Source organism: Meles meles, chromosome 19, assembly GCF_922984935.1.
Source record: "Meles meles chromosome 19, mMelMel3.1 paternal haplotype, whole genome shotgun sequence".
Taxonomy (NCBI): domain Eukaryota; kingdom Metazoa; phylum Chordata; class Mammalia; order Carnivora; family Mustelidae; genus Meles; species Meles meles.
Window position 1 is genome coordinate 44,554,402 of NC_060084.1, and position 17,542 is coordinate 44,571,943.

At 51.3% G+C, this 17,542-nt stretch overlaps 1 protein-coding gene across 6 annotated transcripts in view; it reads left to right on the forward strand.

Annotated features, from left to right (window-relative positions):
* Positions 1–17,542, forward strand: part of SIPA1L3 (signal induced proliferation associated 1 like 3) — a 232,757-nt gene that overhangs the window by 100,088 nt on the left and 115,127 nt on the right. Inside the window, exon 1 of one of the 6 annotated variants that reach the window (XM_045989265.1) lies at positions 15,844–16,199. The exons of the other annotated variants lie outside the window; for them this stretch is intronic. The gene's annotated coding sequence lies outside the window, so the exon portion shown is untranslated. Of the gene's footprint in view, positions 1–15,843; positions 16,200–17,542 lie in introns of those variants that run through there. 6 annotated transcript variants of the gene reach the window in all.

A 17,542-nucleotide genomic window follows, 5' to 3' on the forward strand; every position in this document is an offset into this window, starting at 1 on the left:
TGTTGCTTACAGTTATTTGTCCCTGTTCCCTTATAACAGAATCTTTAAAAAGCCTGTTTAAGTGACTTACAGCACATGGAGTGACCAGGTCACACCCTTGGGAATATTTTCTAAGTCTGTTATAACAAACTTATTTATATTGGCTCCTATTTATTGTTACGGAAACCAGCGTCATTTAAGCCTTTAGGTGCTAATATGTTTCTGCCACATAGTGCTCCTTTTGAAATAAGGTAACACGAAAACTCTAGAAGATAGCTCTTGTTTCTGAGGATCATTGTGTGTGTGTTGGCGGGGGCAGGGGTCGTCTTTGTATCTGGGCAGATCTTGGAGTCAAAGTACACTGATTAGGTTAAACACAGAATTAGCTCAGTGTTTTTTGACTTTCCTGCCATGAGCAGTCATTGGCCAGAGAACCTGGGTTTCCCAGGTTTTTTGTTTGTTTGTTTTTTTAGATTTTATTTATTTATTTGACAGACAGAGATCACAAGTAGGCGGAGAGGCAGGCAGAGAGAGAGGAGGAAGCAGGCTCCCCACCGAGCAGAGCACCGGATGCGGGGCTCTATCCCAGGACCCTGGGATCATGACCCGAGCTGAAGGCAGAAGCTTTAACCCACGGAGCCACCCAGGCGCCCCATGACCTTCCCATTTTTTAATCTTGTTCATTCATTTCTTCATTCACTCCTTCAAGCATTGATTCATCTCCCGTCAGCTACCCCAACAACTGGGGTGGAAGACTATAGGGAAAATGGCCTGTGTAGGGACTCTACCCTTCCGGTAGACTGTGGCCAGATCACTAAACTGCCTGTGCCACGACTTCCCCGTCTGTAAACTAGAGGTGGTACTACTACCTGCATCCCCAAATGGTTGTGGAGAGTCAGGGATTTCACACAGATCCACCATCCTGGTGGAACATGATCCGAACTGACAGATTATTTGCTGCAGAAACATCCACGTGATGGAGGCTTCCCCAGGCCTTGCCGGGGTGCAGGCTCTTTCGCCTGTCTAAAATCCAGATTATGCAGAGTTCCAAAATACGTCTGGCCCAAGAGGTTTGGAAGGGATCCTGCAGCATAAAAGCACTTAGCAGGGTGCCTGGCACATAATTAATCCCGAGTTAATGGTACTGGTTTATTATTATTATTATTATTTACGCACATACCTCACCTTCCTTAATCATCATCATGGAAATGCAAATGATAACCACGGGGAGACACCATTACATGCCCACCTCAGTGGCTAAAATAAAAGACAACATGGGAGGAGATGAGGTCAGAGAATTCCATGGGAAGCCTTGTAGGGACTGAGGCTTCCTCCTAAATGTGTAGTGGGAAGGTTCTGAGCACAGGACAGACGTGATCTGAGTCATGTTAACAGAGCCCCTCTGGCTGTGTGTGGGAGCAGGGGTGGGAGCCAGGAAACTAGGGCAGAAACTCCTGCCAAGTCCATGGTCCAGGCAAGAGACACTGAGCAGGGGAGTAAGCAGATCCTAATATTTTCAAGGTGGGCCTCACAGTAAGTCTGAATGGACTGGGTTGGTGGGATCGGGGGCAGGGGGGCTGCCTGGGAAGGATGGCACTAAGGTTTTGGCCCCAGTACCTCGTGAAGAGTGAAGACGTTGAGTCAAGGACCACCTGAGTAGAGGTTTGCAAGGAGAAGGCAAAGGTGGTATGAAGAATCGAGAATACGCTTTTGGGTCTGTTAAACGTGAGGTGCCTTTTCGGCAGCGGGGCAAGCCAGCTAGGAGGCAGCTAGATGTTCAAGTCTGGAGTTGAGGGGAGAGGTCCGGGCTGCAGAAGGAAATGTAGGAGTCCTCAGTGAAGAGACAGCATTTAAAGCCAGGAGACTAGAGGAGATCACCAAGGGAGGGGTGTTGCTGGAGAAGAAAAAAGCTGTCCAGAGTCACGATGAAGAATCCGCCGAGCAGACAGGGAAGGGGTGTGGGGGGAGGGGAGACCCGGGGAGCACGGAGCCCCTGAAGCCAGGTGTGGGCAGGCAACATAGGGGACAAGTGGGGGACGTGGGAGCGGGCTCAAGACAGGGCTTTGGAGAGGGGTGGGGGTGGGGGGGCTTTCTGTTTCTGAAGAGCAGTTTCAGGTTTATAGAAACTTGATCCCAGAGAGTCATCCCCACCACTCCATAGCCCCTGGTCGTTACGTCTCCCCTTCGTGTGGTACGTTTGTCACAGCTGATGAACTGATGTCCATTCTCCTTAGCTAAAGTCCCGCATTTGCTTTAGGGTTCACTCTCTGCGTTCTCCGTTCTGTGGGTATTCACAGATGTGTGGCGTGGATCCACCAGAGCAGGACAGAATAGTTTCAAGCCCCGCCTGTTTGTTCCTCCTGCTTGCCCGTCCCCACGGCGGCCACTGACGGATCTGCTTTGAGACTCGGCCTTGCGTCCGCCCCCCAGCAGACAGGAGCTGAGTGAACGTGGGGCCCCCTGTGTGTCCTGTTCGTCGCTCTGTCTCTAGTGCTCAGGCCACCACATCTGACACACCATAGTTGCACAGTAAAAATGTTTGAAATTAATGTCTTCTCTGATTTGGAGAGGGACTAGAACTTGCAGGGGACCTTGGAATCAGAGGCCGTCCCTCCAGAGGGTGACAAAAAATGTGTCTTACAGACCTAAGCTTCTGTCCCCAGTGAGGCTCTTCCCTCCTCCTCTCTACGTGAGTGTTAGGGGATAGGAATGATCGGAAATGGCACCCAGACGTCAGGTGCCCCCAAACTAACCGTTGTCCCTGGCAGGACTGACATGGCTTCCCCATCTTTGAAATGGGATAATACCAGTATTGAACCCACAGAGCTGTCCTATGAAGTCAGGGCGATAATGTGGTGAAACACCAGAGGTGTTAATCAGTGTGAGCTGTTGAAAGTAATAGTATCATTACCGTTATTCTGACTTCACGGCACTCACCAGTGGTGGGGGAGATAGATATCAAATCATCCCTCAAATAACCACATAATTTAACTGGCAGTTAAATTCTTAAGGAAAAGCCAGTTGCCTTGAGAGAGTAGCAGGGCGGGAGATGAGGGTCTTATTCAAAGCAGGGGAGTGGGCCTGGGAGGGTCTGAGGAGACTTTTCCTGTAGAAGTGCCTCTCCAGCCTAGACTAGAAGGATGAAGAGGAACTCCCCCAGGAGCAAGGTGTCCGGGGCAGGGAGAATAGCTTTCACAGAGGCCCTGAGATGGTTCGTGGCTGAAACATGTTGGAGGGACCTGGTGTGTGCCCTGAGTCGGGGCAGGGGTGGGGTGGGAGGGCAGTGTTGAGTCCGCAGGCCTGGTGGTAAAAGATTTAGACTTTCATTCCACAGCCCCTGGGAGCTGCGGAAGGGTTTCAAGGAGAGCAGTGACACTGTTCGCTTCGGTTTGGTTTTTGTTCTCCTGCTTGCACTTTCAAGGCTTAGTGTCCTGTCTCCTTTCCCTAGGACAGTTATGTACCGCCACTGCAAGCTGGAGGGGACAGTGTGTACCGCCTCTGCAAGCTGGGGGCAGTGGGGGACAGTGTGTTCCACTGCTGCAAGGCAGCAGGGTCGTTGGCGGGGGATGGTGAGCAGACGCTCCAGCCCTCCCCGGACCGGGGCACCTGGAAGCGTGCTGTCGTCTGGCCACTCAGTGTGCAGGGTTGAAAGGAGCCTTCGATAAGCAGAAGGTGCCCTGGTTCCAGGCTCACATCTCCCTGGGAAGGCAGTGGCTCGCCAGCCCAGGCCAGGCCACAGGGAGGCCCACAGCTCAGGTCCCAGCAGCCCCGCCTCCGCCTCAGAAAGTCTCTGGGCCTGGCTGACCCGGGAGCTCTTCCTTTTCGAGAAGGGACCCCGTGCGCTCCCCATGAAGATTGCCTTGTTTCCCCCCAGACCCGGAGCTGCCCACAGGACCCTCCCTCCCTGGTTCCCTGTTTCTTTTATAAGATGCCAACCAGAATGTTCTCTTGGTTCCCTCTTCTGGGCCAGGCCTGGGAGTGGAGCAGGACAGGATGGGGAGGGGAGTTTCCTAATTACCTTTGTCTCCTCAGCCTGGCCCAGGAAATAGCTGCTTTTGTGGGCCAGTTGTCTGGGAGGCCCCCTGCCAGCGCCCCCTCCAGCCTGGGGATGGTGTCAGACTCCTGGGGTGCAGAGAGATCCGGGTACCCTGAGCACCCACTCTGCAGGAGGGGCCCCTGTCGGTGGCACAGTGAGTGGGGGTCCTCGCTGCCCCTTGCTCTGCTGTGCCCACGGCTGCCTATTCCCAGAGCAAGGAGGGTTCTGATCCCAGGGAGGGTGGCCTCCCTCCAGTTGGGTGCCTTGCGTCTTAGGAAATCCACAAAGCTTGCAACTGGGGCTCCTTAGCTGTGCTAGCCACACAGCCAAGAGACTCTTACAGAGAGCCTCTTAAACAGATGGGCTCCCCATCCAGGCCCGGTGCTTGCTTTAAGGGTGTTCTGGCTATTGTTGACTCATTTAGGCCTCCTAACAGCCCCAGGAGGGAGATGCGATCAGTTTTATAGATGAGGAAACCGAGGCACAGCTAAGCAGCTCACTCATCTGAGCCACACAGCTAGAAAGTGGCAGAACAGGATTCACACCCAGGCCATCTGGCTTCCTAATCACTGTGCCGTGACTGCCCCTCCCCGCCCCCCACCTGCACACATGCTCCTTATCACGCTGCTGTGGATTTTCTCCGCTGCGCTCATCATGATCAGTTTGTTGTCTGCTGTGTTGCCTGCCTACACTCTTCAGTGTCGGTCCTCTGGTTATATGGATTACGTGCTACAGGTTACGGTCGTTACTGTAAACCCAGAATAGTATCTAGGCTGGTACCTGGAACACAGGAGCTGCTCGGTCAGTCTGGGTTGAATGAATGAACCGAAGTTGCTGATGAAAAGGATGTCAAGAAACTGGCGCTCTAGTACTCTGCTGGTGGGGATATCAAATGGTAAGCCGCTTGCCAACACAGGTTAGCAGATGTTGTTTTTTTTTTTTTAAGATTTTATTTATTTGAGAGGGAGAATGAGAGAGAGAGAGAGTGCACATGCAGGGGAAGGAGCACAAGCAGAGGGAGAAGTAGATTCCCCACTGAGCAGGGAGCCCGACACAGGGCAGACTGGCAATTTCTTAAAAGTTAAATATGCAACTATCCTGTGACCCCCGTTGCATTGTTGGGCATTTATCTGTCCCAGAGAAATAAGACTCACATTCACACACAAACCTGCACACCGTTGTTCACCCAGCAGCTGGAAACTGGAACCAGCCTAGGTGTCCTTCAGCTGATGAACAATTAAACCAGCTCTGGTACCTCCGTACCATGGTAGCCTGCTCAGGAGCCAAAAGGATCAGACTATGGCTAACATGCATCAGTGCAGAAGAACCATTACACAGATGCCATCTAGAACTTTCGTAGTTAGAGGGGAGAAGTCAGTGCCTGGCTTTCAAGCTTGGAAGGACAGGCTGACTCTCCTAGTAGGGGGAATGCAGCTGGTGACTTCGGTGAAAGCCCGTGCTCCCGGACCGTCCTGAAGATGCCAAGACCTGGATGAGTTATGCCCCATCTACTCTGCCTGAGCTCTGTACATGGAACAGCCAAGCCTGGATGGCCGCACATCTGTTTACAGCACGGTCTGCAGAATGATTTAAGCCCACTGCTGAGACCTGCTGCTCAGCCAAAAAAAAAGATTCAAAATATTACCACTCACGGACAAGGCACCTGGTCACCCAAGATCTCTGATGGAGGTGGACAGTGAGATCAGGGTTTCCTGCCTGCTGACACAACACCCATTCTGCAGCCCACAGATCACGGAGTCATTGTGACTTTCAAGTCTTACTGTTTAAGAAACATGTCTTATTGGGGCGCCTGGGTGGCTTAGTCGGTTGAGCATCCGACTCTTGGTTTTTGAGGGGTTCCGCACTTCAGTGGAGGAAGCCGCTGCAGATGTGGGGGAAACAGCAAGAGAACTTGACCTGGAAGTGGAGCCTGAAGACAGACTGAACTGTGGTGATCTCATGATCGAACTTTGACGAACAGGAGCTGCTTCTCATGGGTGAGGAAAGGAAGTGGTTTCTCGAGATGGAATCTCCTCAAGTGATGATGCCGTGAAGACTGTTGACCTGAGGATTTAGACCATGACATAGACCTAGTGGACAGAACACCAGCAGGCTCTGAGAGAACTGACTTTTCTTTTAAAGCAGGTCTCCTCAGGGGTAAAATGCTTTGAAACAGCATCCCATGCGAACAGTAATCCTTTGTGAAAGGAGGAGTTGATCAGTGTGGCAAACTTCACCATTGTCTTTTTTAAAAATTACCACACCCCTCAGCCTTCAGCAGCCACCACCTCGATCAGTCTGCTGCCACCGACACCAAGCCGAGACCCTCCACCAGCAGAAAGATTACGACTCTGAAAGCGCAAAGACGATGGTCCGCATTTTTTAGCAATTAAATATTTTTAAATTAAGACAGCTACGTTGGGGGTTTTTTAGACATAATGCTATTGCACACTTTAAAAAGACATTATAGTCTAAATATAACTTTGGGGGCACCTGGGTGGCTCAGTGGGTTAAAGCCTCTGCCTTTGGCTCAGGGTCCTGGGATCAAGCCCTGCATCAGTCTCTCTGCTCAGCAGGGAGCCTGCTTCCCTTCTTCTCTCTCTGCCTGCCTCTCTCCCTACTTGTAATCTCTGTCTCTCAAATAAATAATAAATAAAATCTTTTTTTTTTTAAACATAACTTTTATATGCATGAGAAACAAAATTCATTTGACTCACTTTATTGAAATAATCATCATATTACTGGCCTAGAATGGACCCCGTGGTCTCTGTGGGGTGTGCCGGTATGTGGTGCCTTGTGGAGTCTTACACGTACATGTGAGTCTGCAGTTTCCTCGATAACAATTTCTGTTTCAAACAAGTTGCCAGTGAGACCGAAGGAGAGAGTCAGGGGGAGTGGAGGGTGGCTCTGGTCAGAGAGGAGTGGCCGTGGATGGGAGAGGTTATCCGTTCATCCCGAGGTCAGCCTCGAAGGGGTTCAGGCAGGGGAGGGACCTGGCCACATCGGCATTTCTGAATGAGCCTGGCTGCTGCAGGAGAGACCAGGGTGTAAGAATCTGGTAGGAGAGAGCTACCGCAAGGGAACCTGAGTGTGGAGACAAATCAACCTGCTGGTGAGCCTTTTAGGGGTGTGGCTGCCCAGCGCCCCGGGGAGAGGAGTGGAGGCAACTTCCAGATCCTAATTTGCAGATTTGGCCGCACAAGTCTGGGAAGGGGCTTTGTGTGCAAGGAAGGTGTCCTGGCTGCAGCCTCGTCATTCAGATGGGGAAAATGGCTTGATGATCACCCACATGCCACCACGAGTCCCTAAGAACACATTTTACTCCGTTAATATGCGTTACCAGCCAGCCCCTATGTCTTGTTCAGTGTGTGGATCACACAGGTGTAGACATAGGTCAAAATTCATTAACCTGTGCTCAGAACAGGTGCACATATGTGATCAGACCTCAGTAGTTAAATATCATCCAGCAAATCATAACGATAATAAAACAGTTCATATTTATTGAGCCCTTGCTCTGTGCCAGGCTTCACGCTAAGCACTTGGCGTGTGTCCGTCCATTGTGTCGGCACGATAGTCCGTTGAGAGGGGTGTTGGTGTTCTACAGCCGAGACCACGCTGGTGAACTCTCTGGCCCGTGGTCACGGGGCTGCCAGCACAGGGTGACCGCGGGGCTTGGGTCCCTCTGAGTTCCCAGTTGTTTCGGCTGGGCCTTTGCCTTGATCCCGATGGAACAGTGATCCACCGAAGCTGGTGGGGTCTCCTCGCTGAGGACTTCGGGCCACGTGCTAGTTCAGAGAGCCCCGCAGTTGTCAGATCTTCAGGGAGCCCGGGTCCAGAAGTCCGACCTTTGATTCAGGAACAGAGCCACCGCAGGAGGGCCCGGGCTGGGCTTTCTTGTCGGCTGTCCACTGTATCGCCAGCCAGCTGGGGATTAACCCCCTGCCGGTATCCGGAGAAATAGAACATAGGATGCTTACTGCAGCTCAGCTCTTGTGATGAATGAGGGCAACAAAGTCACCCACTGTGGGAAGTTCCTGAGTCGTTGCGCACAAAGGACCGGGCAACCGGCTGCATCTGCGACATCGCGTGTGGGGCGGTCTGCACGGGCAGGGGACGTGCAACCTGAGACCTGTAATAATCTCCTTGTGTCGGGATCAGGGTGTCTCCGAAGCCCCCCTTTCCCTCTTGCAGAGATGTTTCCTTGGTAATAGAAAACGGCTGCCTCGTTTGTGGGTCCCAGTTAGGATGCTCTTAGTCACAAGTAGCAAAACCCTGACGTCATTTGGCCAAATAGCAAAGAAGTTTAACGTGTCTCAGGGTCCATTGGGTGGTGGCAGTCAGGTGGGGTAGGATCAGCAGCTCAGATGTCTATCATCAAGGACTCAGGTTCTCAGCATTAGCTTCAACCTAGTATGGAGAGATACAGATACAGGAATAGCTGTAGATGTAGATAGACGTATGCCTCTTTGTCCCAGAATGGCTGCCAGTGACCGTCAGGACCACTTGCTTCTTGTCCACAGACTTTAGAGAGGGGAAGAAAAGCCCAACCCTCATGGGTTATAAATACTTCCTCTAATCTGTGATCCATCCCGCTCAGGTCATGTCCCCCGCTTTCACCAGGCCAGTCAGATCGCCTGAGGAATGCCGTATCTTGATCGCCTTTGACCGGTTGGGTCCATTATCCACGAGGAGAGGGAATGGGCAGAGAGCAGAAAACCAGATGCCTGCCACAGCTGGGAAGAGCCTCCAAACTCGGTCCCTGACCCAGGCTCATTAAATTAAAAAACTGTCAGGCCCAACAGTTGATCGCATTTGAGAACATGGAAATATGGTTTTCTTTTGGAGACGTGATTTGTTTCGTTTCTGCCTTCTGCCTGTTCATCTACCCAGACAGAGTTGGTCTCCCACAGACCACGTGTCTATTGGCAGAAACCGCGTGTGTGCTGCCTCCTTTCTCAGTGGTTAGGTTTTTCTTTCTTTTTCCTTCATTTTCTGTCCTTCCCTTCCTTCCCCCACTCTGAGGTGTGTGTGGTATGTCTAAGAGCTTCCAGAAGTAGTTTGGGGCTCCATATCTCAGTCTGTTTCTTCTGGTTTTTCCCCCAACAGCAGGTTTTGAGATGAGCCAGGTGACTCTGTGACCTCCAGTGTGTTGTGTCTGTCCACTGGGCAGTGGTACCTGAGGTGTATCTGTCACTCCTCGTGTTTCCAGTCTACGGTGTGGCACCCAGGTCACCCCCAGCTCCCCACCGCCATAGACGGCACTCCATGAGCACCCCCATATACCTGTGCCCCTCTGAGTCTGTCCGGTTTAGATCCAGGGTTCATGTTAGGGCAGGAGACAGGCATTGCTTTCTCCGCAGGAATGGCCAGGGTGTTGTCTATGAGGTGGCTGTGGCCCACGCGGCCCCCCAGAGTGCAGCAGAGTCCCACGTTCCCCATTCACTTGTCACTGTTTGCTTTTCTTCAGCTTCCTCATTTGTGCCACACCAGTGGAGCTTTGTGTCTCAGATTGCTGGTCTGGCTGAAGGCTCCTTCCTGCCTCCTCCTGCACCTGTTACCAAACTCAGGTCTCCCTTGGCATGATTGGCCCATCCAGAGATGAAATGAGGCAGGAAGGATACGGTCATCAGGGCCACACTCTGGAGCGGTCTGGCGGAGGTTCACGGCCTGATCCTGCCATCTAACCTGGCAGGTTGCTCAACCTCCCTGAGCCTGAGTTTCTTGAAGTAGAAAATGGAAATGACAGTAGTATCTGTATTCTAAGATAGTTTGAAGATTTAAAGAGATAATACATTTAAAGCCTTGGGGGGTGCCTGGGTGGCTCAGTGGGTCCTGGGATCAAGTCCAGCATCAGACTCTGCTCAGTGGGGAGCCTGCTCCTCCACCCCGCCTGCTTCTCTGCCTACTTGTGATCTCTCTCTCTGTCAAATAAATAAATAAAATCTTTAAAAATAAAATAAAATAAAAATAAAGCCTTGGGGACAGTAGCTAACATCTGTGTGATGTGAAAACACCAGCACTTATTATCCCCGTCGTCACAACTGAGGGTTGTAAAATATCTGAACATTCGGATATTTTACCCTCTCTTTTCTTTTAATTCACCGCAGTTTATCCGCCTGTGGAGGCATTTCTGGCTTCTCTCTGCCGGTTTTTTAGGAAGCTTGAACGAGATTATGGTGAAACTTGTAAAAAGACAAATCGGGCCTGGATATACTCCTCTCTCCCACATTTAGGTGGGTGGTATACACTCATTTGCACGTATGTGGTTTTATTTTTAATTTTTTAAAATGCGATATGTGAATGTTTAAAAATGTCATTATAGAAGTATAGAAGGTAAACATTGAGAATCTGGCTCCTCCTTTCCCTGCACCCCCTCCAGTCTCACTTCCCGGAGAGAAGAGAAGCACTGTGAACAGTTTGCAGTGTTGCCGCCGTCCTGTTAAGGGTGGCAAGGGGCCAAGTGACCTGGGCCTGCATCTTGGTTCCACTGCGCAGCTGCTCCTGCCAGTAAGGAGTACCCGCACCCGCTCTGTGTCCTAATCTCTCCTTACAAGGACACCAGTCAGATCGGATTAGGACACACCCTGATGGTCTCCTTTTAATTTACCTTGCTGAAGGCCTTAAACTCCAAACTCAGTCACATTCCAGGGCACTGGCGTTGGGACTTCAGCCTCTCACTTTGACATCCTGAGCCTCAGGTTTCCTCCTCTGTAAGACAGAGACAGTAACTGTATCTAGCTCAGGGGCTTAATTTTGTTTGTTTGTTTGTTTGTTTTTTTAAGATTTTATTTATTTGACAGACATCACAAGTAGACAAAAGGTGGGGGCGGGGGGTGGGAAGCAGGCTCCCCACTGAGCAGAGAGCCTGATGCAGGGCTCAATCCGAGGACCCTGGGATCATGACCTGAGCTGAAGGCAGAAATTTTAATCCACTGAACCACCCAGGTGCCCCTAGCTCAGGGACTTTAATGAACATATGATATATAACGTGCTTATGAAGTGCTGGCCTGTGGTCAGTGTTATTTACTATTCGTGTCTGCACTTCTCTTGATGTTGGAGTCGCTGGGTCCATGGCTGTGCTTGGTTTTAATAACTGACAAATGGCCTTCAAAAAAGCTTCTGCCAGTTAGTACCCCCACCCACAGAACAGGGACCAGTTTTTTCTTGCCTCTTGGTTTTTGTTTTAATAATGGAAAATTTCAAATATTTCCAGAGGTAGAAAGAAGAGAATACAGAACCCGCAGGTACAGACTTGTCATCTGAGCCTGTCGTTCCTGGCACATGGCCAAGCACACTTCATCCATCCCCCCAGCCCCACCTTTGGATTTTGGATTCGTTTGGAGCAGTTCTCCAACAAGGGATTGTTTTGTTTGGGAGGGGTTTAAAGGCCACTCTCACCATGTGCCTATGCCTTGTGGAAGAGAGGAGGCTGTTTCCATAAAATAATCCTTGATTTATGTGGTGCTTTCCACCTTCCAGGTGCATCTCCTCCCTTCATTCCCAGATGCCCCTAAAATGCAAGTGAGACAGGTGTATCTCAGGAAAATGGCATCTAGGTATTTCTAGGTATGACTCCAGGTATTCTAGGTGGAGGGAATTGGACTCCAAGAATTTGGTTAAAAGGGTAATGGAGGAACAAGGAAACCAAACAGGGACAGGGAAGCAGTCCTGAGACTAGACCCAGAGCTAGAGAAGTACAAGGGGGAGGTGGTATTACTGAGCCAAGGGCAGTAGGGGTGGAGGGTAAGAGGGAGAAGCACCCCCACTGGCTGAACTTAACCAGGAATCCCGGGAAATGTAGTCCCCTGTGATACAAATCAGGGCCGGAGGTGGACAGGCAGTGGACCAATCAGGGAAATTGATGCCCATAGTATAGATGAGAAAACCAGAATGTCTAAATGACTTGGGCAGGGGTGCATTGCTTGGTGATAGGCTCCATCTGGGACACTGGAGTCCCTTGGTCTCCCGAGAAACCTGAGGCAGCTCTTTGGGCCTTGTCTGCCAGCTGCTAGCCACTGCTGCCTGGGACAGGCCTCCCTTGGGAGGCTCAAGGCCATTTGCCTATGGTTACAGTTTCTTCCTTTGCTGGAGGGATCCTCTTCAAGCTCCCCCAACCCTAGGCTCGAACAACACCCTCCCTTTGTTCCTGTCAGAGGACTGGGTAATGCTGTGGCCTAAGGAATGCCTTCCCCAGGACTCTGTGCCTACAGGCGGAGCCACACACTCCCAAAGCTCCCAGCTTTGTGAGATTGGGGGGCGCTCGGGGACCACGGGCGGTGCCAGATATGCAGACAGGGAGTTCAGCAACATGCAGGAGTTAAATAGAAGGGTTGGCAGTCCATCCTCAAGAGAGCCCCCAGTCAGAGATGATGAGGACTGCTAACAGTAACTGGGCGCTTCTCAGGGGCACCTGGGTGGCTCAGGCTTGGTTAAGCATCTGCCTTTGGCTCAGGTTGTGACCCCAGCGTCCTGGGATCCAGCCCTGCATCGGGCTCCTTGCTTGGCAGGAAGCCTGCTTCTCCCTCTCCCACTGCTCCTGCTTGTGTTCCCTTTCTCCATGTCTCTTTCTCTGTCAAATAAATAGGTAAAATTAAAAAACAGGAAACTGGGTGCTTCTCATAAAGCAGGCCTGTTCCAAGTACTTCACACTTCACATGAATTAACTTCTTTAGTTCTCACAGTAATCCTGTGAGGTCGGTATGACTAGTACTCTTAGAAAAGGGAAAGAGTTAAGTCGCTTGCCCAAGTCACATCAGCTAACATTCCTGGTGATCACCTGTGGAGCCAGGCTTGCTCTACAGTTTTATGTATTAGCTCATTTCTTAAAAAGATTCTTTTCATTTACTTTTAGAGATAGAGAGACCACAATCTGGGAGAGGGAGAGAGAGAACACAGCTGAACATGGAGCCTGACACGGGGCTCGACATTGCAACCTGAGCCAAAATCAAGGATGGGACACTCAACTGACTGAGCCTCCCAGGCGCCCCCCATATTAACTCACTCAGTGTTCATGTCAGCCCTGTGAGGGAAGTACTTCTGTTATTTCCATTTTACAGGTGAGGTAACTGAGGCACAGGGAGGTTGAGTGGGGGGCCGAAGTCATATGGCAGAGCTGGGATTCAAGCTCAGGCAACCCGCACTCTGACTCCGCGCTCTTTACTGGCACACCACGCTGAGTCAAAGATAAGAATTGCCATTTGCGGGGCACCTGGGTGGCTCAGTGGGTTAAAGCCTCTGCTTTCGGCTCAGGTCATGATCCCAGGGTCCTGGGATCGAGCCCCACATCTGGCTCTCTGCTCAGCGGGGAGCCTGCTTCCCTTCCTCTTTCTCTGGCTGCCTCTCTGCCTACCTGTGATCTCTGTCTGTCAAATAAATAAATAAAATCTTTAAAAAAAATAATTGCCATTTGCTTACAAGGTGCTTTCTCCTATACTTTTTCAGATTTTATCTCCTTAAATGAGAGACTGATCATGGTAGCCATTTGGCAAGCAAGGAGACGGACAGGATGAAAGAGGTGGAGGGCATAGCAGTGAGCACACATTCCCAGCATCACATCAAGTCCTATCTAAGAGCTGCACACACAGGGCTTATCAAAGTTCCCTCCTGAACCCTGTGAGGTAAATACAGATGAGGGATCTGAAGCTAGGGGGAATAAAGCCGCCTTTTTCAGAGCTGGGAGGTGTGTCGTGGTACTCTGGTCTGGTGCAGCAGACTCTGGTGCCTGCGCTGTCAGCGACCCTCTGCAGATCTCCAGGGAAGTCGGTCAGGATCATTCACCAGATGTTGGCTGTGTGCCGAGCACTGTGCTGGTGCCAAGAGACAACAGTGAACAGAATTAGCATGGATACTCATCCAGAGCGCTCACATTCAAGTATTTGGATTCAAGCAGGACTGGTGTTTGGCAGCACTCACCAGGTGCCATCCGTTTTAATTGCCTGTGGCCTGCGCCATACTGGTTTCTAAATACTTTGTATCTCAGTGTGAAATATAAGTAATAGATACTCCGCAGTTCTGGGATGCTTCAACAGCTCCACATGTCAGAAGCCCAGGTGTGTGCTCCTGAAACCATTTTTAGCCTTTCCTCATGGTTGCAAAATGGTTGCTGTGGCTCCAGCATTCACATCCTGTCATAGCCACAAGGCAGGATGCAGGGAGTCAGTCAATACCATGTTTCTGCTCTTTTATTCGGAAGCTCCCCCCACCCTCCCCATCTAGCAGATTTCTAGCAGATTTCTCAGCAAGAAAAGTGAATGTTTGGTTTTTTCAGCATCAGTATTGGCAGGTAAGCAAAGGAGACTAGGGTTGGAATGGTTGCTCTGGCTTAAGGAATGACCTCTGCCTTCCGCTTAGGCCTGACACCGGGGGTTTTTCTTCCTGCCGTGGACATGGGTACCTTTGCTCATGCAACAAGGCAGCAGAGCCCAGAGGTTAGAAGCATGGACTCTGGAGTCAATCAGCAGGATTGGAACCCAGCTTTGCCATTTACCAGCAGTGTGACCTTGGGCTTCAGTTTCCTGGTGTATAAAACGGAGATGGAAATAGTACCTCTCAAAGGGTTGTTGTGCTGAGCGGAAGGGTGAATCTGCATAAAGCTCATAGAACAATGCCCGGTGCACTGGAGACCCAGATAAATGTCAGGCCGTGCGATCTTCATTCTCCTGTTCCGCGGATGTCCATGAGCATCTCTTCTAGGGGCCCGAAGCTGCGGGAGAGGAGGCGGGAGAGGAGGGGTGGTGCCTGCTCCCAACAGCTTAGCTTGCGAGGGCAGATGCAGTGCTGGCAGCGCCCAACAGGAGTACCAGGTAGATGGCCTCTGCAGACACCGCCTCTGGAAGAGGCTACGCCAGACTGGGGCCCCAAGGGCTTCCCAGGAGAGGGGGTGGGCAGTGGGGTCAGGGAAGGCACCACTCGGGAGGCAGCTTGGGAAGCGGGCCTAAGGAAGAGGAAGGGTGGATGTGCAAAGCGTAAGGCGGTTACTGCTGGCAGAGCCCAACATTTTGGTAATATGGAATCTCTTATTGGGCACTTAATCGGACCCCATGCCATGTGGTTTATAGTTATTCCTCAGTGAGCCCTTCCAGCCCTCTGGGAAGTTAAGGGGACACATTCCTGTTCTCCAGAAGAGTCACTTGTGCTTCCCGGGGTGTTCGGTCATTGCCCCTTGAGCGCGTGTGTTCAGTGCCTGCCACCCGCCAGCGCTGTTCTGCGTGGTGAGGAGGGAGCAGTAGAGAGTCCGCATTTTGTGGAGCTTATGCTTCTGGTGTGGGGGATCAACAAGGCGGCAACGAAATGGAGAAGCAAATGGAAGCCAAACTTTCCCCAAAGCCAGTACTCCTGGCTGAGATTCAAGATGCTGCTAGAAAGTGGTTAGGGATACAGGCTCACATCCAGCCTCATTTCTTCCTAGCTCTGCGTGACCTTGGGCTAGTGACCTCCCCTCATAGAGCTTCAGTTTCCTTATATGTAAAATGAGGATCTGGGTGGGACGTCAAGACTGAAGTCTGCTACCAGTAACAGGAAGCCATCAAGCGGTAGCTTAACTAAGGCAACAGTTCTTCTGTGGCATGTAGGAAGGGAAGGGGGGTATGGGGAGCCTGGGCCAGGGCCCCCGGCTGGGAGAATGGGCTCCTCTGACTCCTTGCCCTGCCGTCCTCAGCATGTGGCTCATGATCACAAGATGGCTGCCTCACCTCCAGGTATGGTATCCACATTCCAGGGAGGAGAACGGTAGAAGGGGAAGAGCTTACTCCTTTCTCCTGGAAAGCAGGAACTTTACTAAAAGACCCCACCCCTACCCCGAGCAGACTTCCACTTAACCTCTCACTGCGGAGAACGGGACATAGAGCTGGCCCTTGCTGCAAGGGAACCTGGGAGAGCGGACTTTTTGGATGGGCATCCTGCTGCTGCGGACAGATGCGGACTTCTCTCAAGAAAGGAGGGGGCGCTTGGATTTGCACAGCACTGGAGGTCGTGCACCGGCAAGTGTGAGGCCCTTCAGCACCCAGAGCAGCCACCCAATGGCGCGTAACACAGTCTCCTACTGAGGGCCTGAGTTCTTGTTGAGAACGGACGCTGCCCAGTGCTCATTCTCCTCCTCTGCCCGTTGGGAGTGTGGTTCCCGGTCTCCGGGCCTCTTGAGCAGCACCCGTGAGCCCATGAAGACCTGCATGGGAAGGACTTTGAGGTACATCCCACCCCGTAGGAGGGCCGGGGCTGGCTTCTGTTTGGAAGGTTGTCTGTTTTTTCTTAAAGCTGAGCCCAACCCTGGCAGCTGATGTTAGCCCAAACATACTGACCTGAAATGGCTTGTGTATTCTTATCTCCATTGTGCTGTGATCTGAGGAGCGCGGGAGCAAGAGAAGGAGTGACAGCCCACATTTCGGTGACATGATCTGGCACAGCGCCCTGTACCCACCTGGTATTCAGCTGCGGACTGAGGGCTGTGGAGCTCTTCTTCTTGTGAGGAAATGGCCAGATCCTCTCTAGTCTGTCCCCTTCTCTGTGCCAGCGCTGTCCCTGTTCTGGGCCATGCCACTCCTTCCCCTCTCCCTCCAGGGTTGGCCGACCAGCCTCCTCCTGGGACTCTGCAGCTCATCGGGTTCGTTACCTGCATGCCTCCAATCATGCTGGGGCCTTTGCACCTGCTGCCTCTGTCCCCCTCGCCTACCACCACCCCTTCCTTGACCACACACTGTGCAGCGCCGTGTTTTACCCTTTATCCTCTCCCCGGCTCACTTTGTGCTGACACGTGTACTTGGTAAAGACACTCAGGTCAAGCGTGTGAGAAGGGTCTATGTCCTTCACTGCTTTCTTACATAGTTGGTTCCCAGGAAATATGCATCTGGTGAATGGAAATCAGTTACGTGAATGGATACTTCCTGCTTTGTTACCCTGATTTTGAAAACACATTTCATTAAAGGCAATTTAGGAGACTACAGGAAGGTAGAAAGAGCACATTTTCAGAAATCACTGGGAGTCCCAGCACCAAGACCTAACCCCAGTTAACATTTTTGAGCATTTTTTTTTTCAGGCTTTTTTCTGTGACTGCATCTGTACACGTATATAAATGTTTGACATCCCAAGGTGGTGCAGTGAGACGTGCAGTAATTTATTTACCCATTCTCCTGTTGTTGGACATTGGGGTCGGTTCTCTTTTTTTGCTTTCTAACCAATGCCATAAATTTTTTTCTTCATTTCCATTGTTTCTTTGGGATCAGTTCCCAGAAGTAGCATTACAGGCTCAGAGGGTAAGAACATTTTTAAAAGCTGTTGCCAGATTGCCTCTAGAAAGGTTCCATCAACTGTGAACATTTTAAAAAAAGAAGAAGAAAGCTGTCCTAGGAATGAGTGGCTGATTTCCTGGTGTCCTGGGCTCCTGGAGAGCCATTGTTTTAGGCTCCTGAGGGCCTAGTACCCACTTCCAGCCCTCCTGCCTTGGTCTTAGGCCCCCGGGGCAGGATGTTTGATTATAGTGTTGTCCAAACAGAGCTGCAGGCTTTCGCCATCTGCTAGCTGGTCCTCGGGCCC